Raw genomic sequence first — 10,813 nt, 5'->3', positions numbered from 1 at the left:
CGGACAAGCAGAAAAATTAAATTGTACACACTATTTTGTATATGTGAGATGTTTAAATAAATTGTGAAAAAAATGAAATAAAGCATGTTTGGTTTTCCAAAAGAAAATATCGAGTAGAATTCCTTGCTTCAATGCTCTTTGTAATATAAATAATGGATTATAGCATCTCTACCAGCCATTAGACTGAGTGTTTCTCATTAGGTAGAAACTACGCAAAAAAGGCAATTTGGTACAGTAGAAAGAGCAGAGAGGAAGGACCCAGGAGATCTGAACTCCAGTTGTGACTACAATTGTGGCTGAGTGACCTCGACCACTTCACCTTTCTCTGTCTCAGTTCCTTACCTATAAAATGGGGGGAGATTCCCTCTCCGAACTATAAAACATTTGCCTTACTCAAAATACTAAGACTTAAGCAAATGGTATTGCAGACCTAAGTTTATTTCACGTGGAGATCCACAGAACCTTCTGGTTTGTTATCTGTTAAGCACTTTGAAACAGTGGCTGAAAGTTGGTCTATGTACAATTAATACTATTAACTAAAACAGTTTCAAATATTCAGTAACAATGCCATACACTAAAATCTGATGCAAGTGAGTACAATGCCTGTGAGGAGGTAATGTGTGTGCCGTCAATCAGCAGAGACAGCTGTGGATAATAGTACCATGAACACCTACCTGCCAAATCAAGTTCATTTTCCTCCCCTGCACCTTTCAGTGACATCTTTAATACACTTAAACATAGTAATGTGTCAAGTAAAATGTTAAGATTCATTTAGAGCTTATTTCCTGTTGCAGAACATAATTGTGATTGTAATATTTGCCTCCTGAAGTAAGTCATCTCAAGATTCAATTAATTTCAAAAGCAAAAGACTGAACATGGTGAAAACCTACCATCAGCTCTAAAAAGTCAGCAAGGTCTACTAACCAAATGGTAACTTCAGATTATGGTCTGCCCACCACCCGAATTGGAACACAGGGATGCTTTTTAAAAAGCAGATTCCTAGTTCTCAACCACCAAATTACGATTTAGTAAGGAATCCATATTCTTATGCACCTTGCAAAATTGTGTTGTACATCCACCCACTGGGAAACCACTAGATACGATGATTTCCACAGCCCTTCAAAGTTCTAACAGTTTGTATCTGGCAAGAATGAAGCAATATTCCTGACCAAATGACACAAAGAAAACAAAACCCCTGTAATCAGAATATGAGTGCTCCCGACAAATGAACTGAAATGGCCAGCGCAAACTTACGTGATAACCAGTTAGAAATCTCTGGGTTTCTTCAGTCTGTTATGCCCTCAGGTCCACAGTCCAAGAAAGCTGGCTTAAAGAAGGCTAAAGTGAAGAAGGAAGAAATCATTTCCTGAGTATAAGCTGAGAGCTAAACACTACGCTAGATGTTAATAATGCTTTGTCCAACTGAATTCAAACAGGCAACATGCATTAATAATCACTTAATCCTGAGTGTGGGATTACAGGAAATAGTTCAAAAAACAATATATATTGTATATCTGATAAGTACATACCTGCATATCTGATAAATAACAATGAGGAAATAAATGATGGTATATCCAATCAATACTAAAAAGGAATAAATAATGGTATGTCTAATAGACAGCAATAGGAAAAGAGTGAAATCTATCTTGATATCCCAATAAAATTTATGAGGATGATTAAACAACAAAAAAAATGCTTAGAATGGAATGTTATAATCTTTAAAGTATCACATTCAAGTACATTGTCATTAGAGATCTATCAAACATGCAGATCAAAATGCTAAGAGTAGGTGCATTCATGGAGGAATGATAGGAACGACTTTTATGCCTAAATTTTCCAAATTTGCTCTAATATCACCATCATTTACAACAAATTAACCCTTAAGATATAATGAAAAGAAATAAGCAGCAAACAAGTGAAAACAACCATGGCTGAGGAGTGGCCATCTCCAGGGCAAGCGTGGTCCACCTCCCACCCACTTCTCTTCTGTAAGAGAAGGAAAAACCCAGCCCCTGAGTCATCACTTACTGTGACCCGGCCACATGTTGGGGGGGGGGTGCACAAAGCTATACGTTCCAGGCGGCAGTACCCTTAGGGGGTTCCATAGTACGGCTGCAGAGAGAGAATAAAATAATGTGTGAACACAGTATTAAACAAAGTGTCCTCTGAGGATAGCAGAGGACACAATTAATGAGAAGGAATCACAGAAAATGAACCTTAGCTTCATGCAGCAACAGTGACATTTGGGTTTAGCTGGGTAGCTTTTGCCAGAGAGCTCATTTTACTTTCAAAGCCTCTATCTGGCCAGAGGCTTCTTCTTTGGAAGCCACATATTAGAACCATCTGGTACTTACCAAGCCAGGAGGTCCACTGTGAGTGTTTCCGGGGCCTGGGCCGAGCACTGAAGGCTTAACCCTTGCACGACCAGCCCCCTGTCTTTAGAGGCTAATCACCAGGCCCGAGGGACCCTGCTCACGACATTTCCTGACCCTTGGTCCCATGAAGGTCAGCCGCCTCTAACTCGTGCCAGTCTGAGAGGGAAGAAGATTGCGTATGAGAGAAGGAAGGAGCAGGTAGCCAAGATGGAGGATGAGACATTAATCAAGTCTGGTAAAAAGGGTCATTTAAAATTCTAAAATCAATACAGCTAATGCATTGGCAAAGAACAAGGACACCTCACCAATGCAGAACATATTTACTATCTTTAATGCCAAAATACTGTTTTCTGCTATTCCACTTAATATCACTGAAAAAGTTCAGAAATTGGATTATATATAAGAAAAGTTGGAAATGTCATTTTGGGTCAGAACAACAATCCATCTAGATGAGTACTTTGCCTTTGACAGTGGCACCAAGGGAAATTTGGGAGAAAGAGTGGTTGGCACTTCCTGAGAAACCAGCCTCAAAACTCCCATTTAATAACCCATTGTAAATCTTTTTTGTACACAGATGTATCTAAACCCTTCCAGAGCCCTCTATCTGTTTTGAAATATGTTGGTATTACAGTACCAACAGGAGAGAGCTAATGCTGAATTGTTAGCTTGGCTTCCTGGCCCTCTGATCAAGTAGCTAAAATGTGCTTTCTGTCCCCGTGCCTGGATCAGCCAGGGACTCAACAACTCGGTGTCCACAGGGAGCGGTGGTAACAGCAGCTTTGAGGCCATCGACAGCCCATAACGATTGACTTATCCCCACCGTTGGGCCAAATAAGCACATAATTTGTGGTCAGCATCCGAGGTTATGTGCACCACCACTACCACTGACTGGCCAAGGGCACGTGGGAAAGTCTCTTAAGTTCTGTAAGAATTTGGTGAACATGCCTGCTCTCGGAGATTTCCATTAGTGCGTCTGCTCTACCTCTAGCCCACGGCACCACTGGGAGGACCGAATGGGGCAGATGCGAATTGCTTCGTGAAGTGGGGGCAAATGTTACGTACCATCATTAGGTCCAAAATTTCCAGTCACCTCTTGAGTTAATCTCCTATCCTTGGCCCTCCAATGTACGGGGAGCAGAGTCGAAAATTTAAATTCAGTTAGCACCACTCTTCAAATTGGTAATCGATCAATTTTGAGTCATGCCTCCCCATCAGTAAAAAATGTGAGCCCTTATAATTAATTTTGTTACTCTATTTATATATAAATGTTATGCACATACTAGGTACTACAGTGCTAATATACAATGTGCAGTGTAAAACCTACATGGGGGAAAAAAAGCCTTTAAAAGAGAGAAAATAAATACAAACAGGAAATTCCATATTCCAATAGATCACTTTACACACCACCGGCATGCCCATTCCTACCCTCTATTAGAGAGACTAGTGCCCTAAACAAGGATTCATGATGGCATTCAGGGGAGGCAGAACATCAGTGAAGTCATGAAATAGGGTGTTAAATTTTGTGTGTACGTGCATTTTTCTTGGGGATGGATCCTCAACTTTTTTCAGATACCTCAAAAGGGTTCATGACCAAAAGTCATGTTATGAACTACCACACAAAGGCAGATTACTTATTTAATAAACCCTGGGCTTTCCTGAACTATGACTTTCATATCTCATTTTGGGTCTCATACCTAGAAAATGCTGCTTCTCCTGTTCTAAGGCCTGGGAGAACCAACCAGCACCGACCCACATTAAAATTGAGGTTTGGGCACCTGGGTGGGTCAATTGTTAAGCATCTGCCTTCGGCTCAGGTCATGATCCCAGAGTCCTGGGGTCGAGCCCCACATTGGGCTCCCTACTGGGCTGCAGGAAGCCTGCTTCTACCTCTCCCACTCCCCGTGCTTGTGTTCTCTCTCTCTCTGTGTCTCTCTGTCAAATAAATAATCTTTGAAAAAAAATTTAAAAAACTAAAATTGAGGTTTTTCATTCTTCCACTTCCCTGCCATGGGCCCTCTCTCCCGCATTTTAACAAGGCTTGGCAGATGCTTTACGACCCAGAGTTGGACTTTCCAATATCAAAGTGTACTTGTCCACAAACAAATAAGAACAAACAAATTCAATAATGGAGACTGATTAATGAGTTATTCTTTTTAGGTAAAATATGCATATGTTAATTTTTTTTTAAAAGAAGTTTAACCACAAAGAAATTGTAATTCCTGGTACGATAAAAGACTGTAAGGACAATAACTGGAACATGTTCTTCAGGGACCTTCAAATCCCCCCAGAACCAAATGTCTCCTTTTCATCTGGCTCTTTCTAAACAGAGCTATTATTTCCCCAAGCTATAAGAATTTTGGCCAGAATTAACAATCTTCATGGACTCTAGAAAGGCATCCTTAAAATTGCAATTCATTACATGTTTAAAGAAATTCACAAACACAAAATGCCACTAAAATGAAATTTATCTAGTGTAGCATTGCTCTTGGTGCCCAATGAATTAATTAACCATCAACAGCATGGGGGGCGGGGGGAAGCAGAAACAATTTTTTTCATGGACTCTATTAATGCTAGGCAGAATAAGAACACCTACTCATACACCACCGTGCTGAGTAGATGGCCTTTCTCTCCCTACGGGATGTCACTTTCAGTTCACTGCTCCCCCTGCTGACTGGATAATAGAACACCCCAGTCTTTGACTGTAGCCACAGGCACACTATCCAAGAAGGAAAACTCAGATTTCAGAGTTGAAAATAGAATGGCCTCCTGTGCTTATTTCCTGTCTGCCCAGACACACAGCCTTCCCTCCAGCTTCTGTGGCAGCCTACCTTCTTGTCCTCAATGCTCCCGCCTTTTTTTACCCTTTTAAATCTATCCTTAATCTCTCTCCCATGGAGCTGGTAAAATGGAAGTCACAAGTAGGCAAATGTAATCTCAAGGGGAGAACAGGAGAATGGCCTTCTGGGTGAGTAGAGCTGTCCTGTGCTACAAACGTTGCCCCAGAATGCAGTGAGTAACTCCAGGAGTGAAGCAAGGAGTCTTGGGGATTACACAGAATGGACACAACAGGATGTGACAGAAAGAACAGGGGCTTGGGTGGCAGGGCTGTCTGCCTACGAGCCCTGTCTCCACCATCTCCTCCTCTGTAAGATGGGATAACGATGAACTGCCCACCGGATGGCTGGGATTGGAAACGGGAAGGCACAGCGGCTTGGGGGTGGGTGGGCAGTGAGCAGGCAGCATCGCTGTGGCCTCGGCCCCAGTCCCCGCAAGGTTGCATCTTCCCTGCAGCCTAGAGCACCACCCTCACCCTTCCAGGAGCACCCGCTTCTCTGAGGACAGTGGCCAAACCACGAGCACATCTACAGTTCGGTGACACTTCCATTTCTCCCACGACAAATGGATTCCAGCAAACTTCCAAACCCTCACAGTTCTGGTGAATCCATCTCCACAATCCAATAAAAAAGCAAACAATGAATCATGGAACACTACATCAAAAACTAATGATGTACTATATTGTGACTAACATAACATAATAAAAAAAAGTACTGAGCTTTTATTAGAAGCCTGAAAATCTTCTCAATTTTTTATGAAGAAAAAAAAAATCCCACCTCAACAGTAAAAACACAAAGTAAAACTTCTGAAAAAAATTTTTTTTTCTAATTCAACTAGGCTCTGCCGTATGCTAATAGGTTCCTCCGATTTGGAAGACAAAGCTTTCTGAGCATAGACAACGGCACTTCGCTTGCTTGGAAGCCCGTTCTTGTACACAAATGGACTACAACTCATACATACATGTTGAATTAGCCAAACTCCTGACACTTAATTTTCACAATTCAAGTTTCTAAAACTTTGTCTCTGGCAACAGAAATTCTAACTCAAGAGTTATCAGCACAAGCGATGATCGTAATTATTAAATCCATGTCCTCGGGGAAATTTCTTGGCCTATATGAATTTACTCAAGGGCTTTAAACATCATTAAATCACCTATTATAGCCAGTGCTTTGAATGTCTATATGAGTATTATTATAAGTGGATCCTTCAAAGAAGTTGGATTATAGTCATTTCCAACATGGTTTCTCTATCCCTGATTATAGGTCTCCTCTTCCTTATAACACAAAAGTCTAAAAAAATTTAAGCCTTATCAATGTCACTAAATTAAAGTTTCCATCAACTACTTTGCTCATCATAAGATATGTTCCTAATCAAAAGAGTAAAAAAAGACTTTACTCAGATAACATCTAGAAAATTATCTATATAGCCCTTTCTCTGGGTTTATTCATAATGAATATTTATTTCTCATTAAATATTACAATATAGTATATTCACATTGGCTAATGTGAAGCTCCACATGTATTCTTAGATTATCTTCAACTAAAATGTCACAATAAACACTCACCTTGTCACCATAAATTATAAAAAGAGTCTTGCTTTTCTTCTCCCAAGCGTGGAGGGCTATCTATCAAACAGAGTACAAAGTCCACTAAATCCTTTGAACCTTTGAAGAGAGAAAGACAAATCAATGCCAAAAATGATGGGCCTTCTCACCAATACACAAATTAAACTGTGTATTTTGTAAGATTTACAGGGTAAGTGGGCTTCTTTTTATTATCACTTTTGCTAGGTATCTGTCAAGTGAGTCTAATTCAGTAAAATAGATTGATTCATTGGGGAAAACCTCTAATCTCCATTCTGGGTTGGGGGAGAAAACCATGCAGACAGTTTAGTCACCCTACACCACTCATATTATGATTTAATTGGTCTGAAATATTGTTTTAAAACTCCCTTTGTGATTGTAATATGCAGCCAGCGCGGTAAGGAAAACTATACTCGACTAATGCCACAGGGTTCTGAAACGCTCCCTTAAGATCACTGGTGAAGTTGGAAGTGGGTGCAAATGTGCCTTTTTCTAGGAAGATGGTGTGCAATACTTAAAGGTTTTCCAGAGCCCGTACAGTATCTACCTAACCGGAATTTCTGGGGGGAGTCAAGGTATCTTCATTTTCAATGACTACCACTGAGGTGATTCCCATGTATTTTCAAAGTTTGGGAACCACTGGGTTTAGTTGTGTCACTGTATTACTGACATATTCTTGGATGATTCTGTGACCCTCTCCCCGAAATGTTTAGGGCCACAGCTCTAAAATCATGGGCTCTAAGCCGCTTTAAATGAGAACATGTAATGGCTCATTGAACTCGTGAGCAATTAATTTGGGAACAGTTGCAGTATTATAAATGTGATTACTTATTGCAAACCCAATTAATCCAGTCAGGAGGAATGTTAATTACAAAGGAGTATGGAAATTAGCATGAGTGCATGACTAAATGCCTAAATTCTGACCTATTATATTGTGGTCTGGTAACTTACTTTAAAAAATACTTCCACAGGACAACTCATGTATGTATGTGTGTGTGGGCATAAGGTAACATTAGTCCACACTCCAGGGCTGATGAGTGAACTTGGAGATACCCTACTTAGGAAAACCCAAGCTTTAGAGGCGGCTGCTGTGCCATTTCAAATGGGCATTGCTGAAAGCTACATCAGGGGATATATTAATTAGCATAAAAGATGTGAAGAGTAAATTTTTATTGTTGAAATAATGGTTGTTAAGATAAATGACTACTTAATATTTAATATTAACAAAATTTGAGCTAAGCCTTGCCCTACTAGCAGCCTGCCACTTAATAATAAGATTGACAAGAAAAGACAGATAGTCCAATTGGTCTCCAACCACTAGAAGCTACCTATATTTATCTAAAACTCCTGAATCACTAAACTGGTTTAGATCAGGTTAGAAAATGACTCAAAAAAAAAATTTTTTTTTTTTTTGAGAAATGGCAGGAGATGGCCAAGAAAATAATAGGCAAAGCAAAACTGTATTTATGATTTAAAAAAAAGAAATTGCATACAATAACCATATTTCTCTTACAAGCAATGGAATATCAATCAAAACAAATCCAGACAGAGTAGAAAGCAAATGGGAAGGCTTCCAAAGCTCCCCCAAAATGATCTCTCCTAATTTGGGAACAGCTAAGATTTACTAGGTCTATGATTTTATGGCCCTTTCCCCTTCCATAACTGAAAAAATAGAAGAGGCAGATCCTTAGCCACCTGGGCCATGAGACTCCTTTTTCCTGAGAATGTAAAACTTGGAGTGGAGAATGACAGAGACTGGGAGCCACTGAAGTTGAGGCATGCTAATGACAGCACTCTAGGGGTGGCCATAAACTTCTGCCGATGAGATCATAGAACCATAGCAGGTTTTGGGTTGTGCTTTGAATTATGAAATAACCCAGTATCCTTTCACTATCTATTTCACCTAAGTTAGAGGAAAGTTGATTTCTATTACATAAAACAAAAATCTTTAACTCATACACCTAGTAAACAGATATAGAGTGAACAGCAAAAACAGAGGACTATAGGACTATCTTAGAGTAAAGAGATACTTAGAGTTAGTATAAATAAGAACCAGAAATTTAAATGGCCCGAAAACATTAACCAGAGAAAAAATATTGTAGGGAGACAGTGCCACAAAATATCTTGCAGACAAAGGTACTGATAACATTTGTTCTGGACTAACTTCTCAAGGATGTTCGTAGAGTGATAACGAACAGCCCTGAAAGAGGGAAACAGTGTCTCCTTCCAGAGTGGAGAATAGGTTACTGTCCAATGTAATAAAGATAATGTCTCCCTACAGGGCAAATGTCTGGCAGGTTTGCTTGCAGTCCACTGTAAAACATTCGGGTTCCCTATGCTTTGTGTTCCTCTGTTGTGGCGGGTCCAGCTGGGTTGCTCTGCACTGCCCCCACAGGCCCTGGGGGCAAGGGAACCGGAAGCAAACATAAAGCTTCTGTTGCTTGCCTTACTGTGAGTAACATCTCCTTTGTCTCTGATCTAGAAGTTGCATGTCTTCTGCCAGCATTTGTTAAACTGTAGCTGGCTAACATCTCAGCTTTAAAGCAGAGACAATTTCAGACCCTCCACAGCTCTTGACAAACATTTTGAAGAAAAATACATATCAGAATGGAGCTGCCTCAGATCTGTATTCCTATCTTTCAAGTTGCCTAGCAACTAGTTGGTCACCATTGATCTGACACTCTGCGGTAATGAAAGACCACACTATGTAGAAAAGTATGATGGAACTGTATACTTCAAGATCACAGAGATCACATTGTTTGATTCGTCTCCGTATCTCCTTTATCACCTAGCCTAAAACCTGATATAGACTGTATGCTCAATGATTTTATGTTGAACAAATTGTTAAATCAAAGAATTAACTAAAAAATGACTGCTGGGATATGTATGGAATTCTAACTGAGATAGTTTTAAATCTGTAGCATAAGTACTTTGCCTTGGAGTCATTCTGTTTCTTCAAGTTCACTTAATTGTGAATAATAGAGATGACTCAGGGAAGCTCATGCAGCAGGGACATAGAGTGGGAAAGGTAAACAGCTTTGCTGAAACCAGAGCTAGAAAATGCCTCTTTATTTAAGGGGGCTCTAGAGATCTCAGGAGCAGGAATTTGTGACTCTTTTCTCTGCAGCTCTCCCACTAATCTGGTTCATTCATATTCCACATGTTTGTCTTTTTAGGTCTACTATTAATTGGCAGCTTTTTTTTTTTCCCCCTTGCTACCTTAATTCCTTAGGAAGAGATTTCGGTGCAGTTCATAAATCCCCTGGCAGCCTACTAACTGATGACCTTTGAGCAGACATCCCATCAACTGTGATCATTAATGTCATGTGGTATAACACCTGGCCACCTAGGCATCAGAAGCCATGGGTGGGGTGGTTTTTCAAGAGGGCAAGGGCATGAAAGGCCATAAACAACATCTCTATTTGGAGGTATGCAGCCTGTCTATCCTCTCACTCTTTTCCTGTCACTTCTTCCTCCTGAAAAATATGTACCTTATTTCATGTGGTTTGAGTACTTTGTCTTCATATAAGAATGTAAAACACAAAAAGTTCTTAGACATTAAAAAAACACGTACCTATACCAAAAAAACTTGGGTGGTGGGGACACCACATTTTTTTTTTTCTGGAAAAAAAAAAAAAAGACAAAATGTCATTAAATATACAAAAAAAAAGTTCAACTTGTCTAATAAAGAAACAAAAAGTACAATCTTAACTGGTCAACGACTATCCTTCTTTTAAAAATAATAGTGTTTTAGCGAAAATATCAGTCTTATGTACAGCTGGCATGAGTATAAATCAGTACAAAATTTCTGGGGAGCAATTTATCAGTATGTACCAAAAGCCTTAAAAATATTTTTATACTTTTGAGCAGTTATTATTCCACACCCTGGAATGTATCCTAGGAAATGAACCCTTAATTTTTCTAAAGACTTTTGAGCAAGCAGAGTTTGTATGAAGAGTGAGACTCTAATTTTTTTCCCTTGACCAAATCTAAGCACATAGCTGTCCTCTCATGCAGCTGC

At 39.7% G+C, this 10,813-nt stretch overlaps 1 long non-coding RNA gene across 1 annotated transcript; it reads right to left on the bottom strand.

Moving 5' to 3' along the window:
- Positions 1-2,048: 2,048 nt before the first annotated feature.
- On the bottom strand, positions 2,049-10,397 carry LOC116877913. The gene is made up of 4 exons (XR_004384738.1): positions 10,367-10,397; positions 6,775-6,873; positions 2,355-2,531; positions 2,049-2,112 (listed from the first exon to the last, which is right to left on the bottom strand). It is a non-coding gene; the product is annotated as an uncharacterized LOC116877913 (long non-coding RNA).
- Positions 10,398-10,813: the final 416 nt, after the last annotated feature.

This window comes from Lontra canadensis, unplaced genomic scaffold (assembly GCF_010015895.1).
Source record: "Lontra canadensis isolate GAN:19392208 unplaced genomic scaffold, GSC_riverotter_1.0 scaffold2, whole genome shotgun sequence".
Classification (NCBI taxonomy): domain Eukaryota; kingdom Metazoa; phylum Chordata; class Mammalia; order Carnivora; family Mustelidae; genus Lontra; species Lontra canadensis.
The sequence above is the reverse complement of the archived record's forward strand: the minus strand, read 5'-3'. Positions and strand labels throughout refer to the sequence as shown.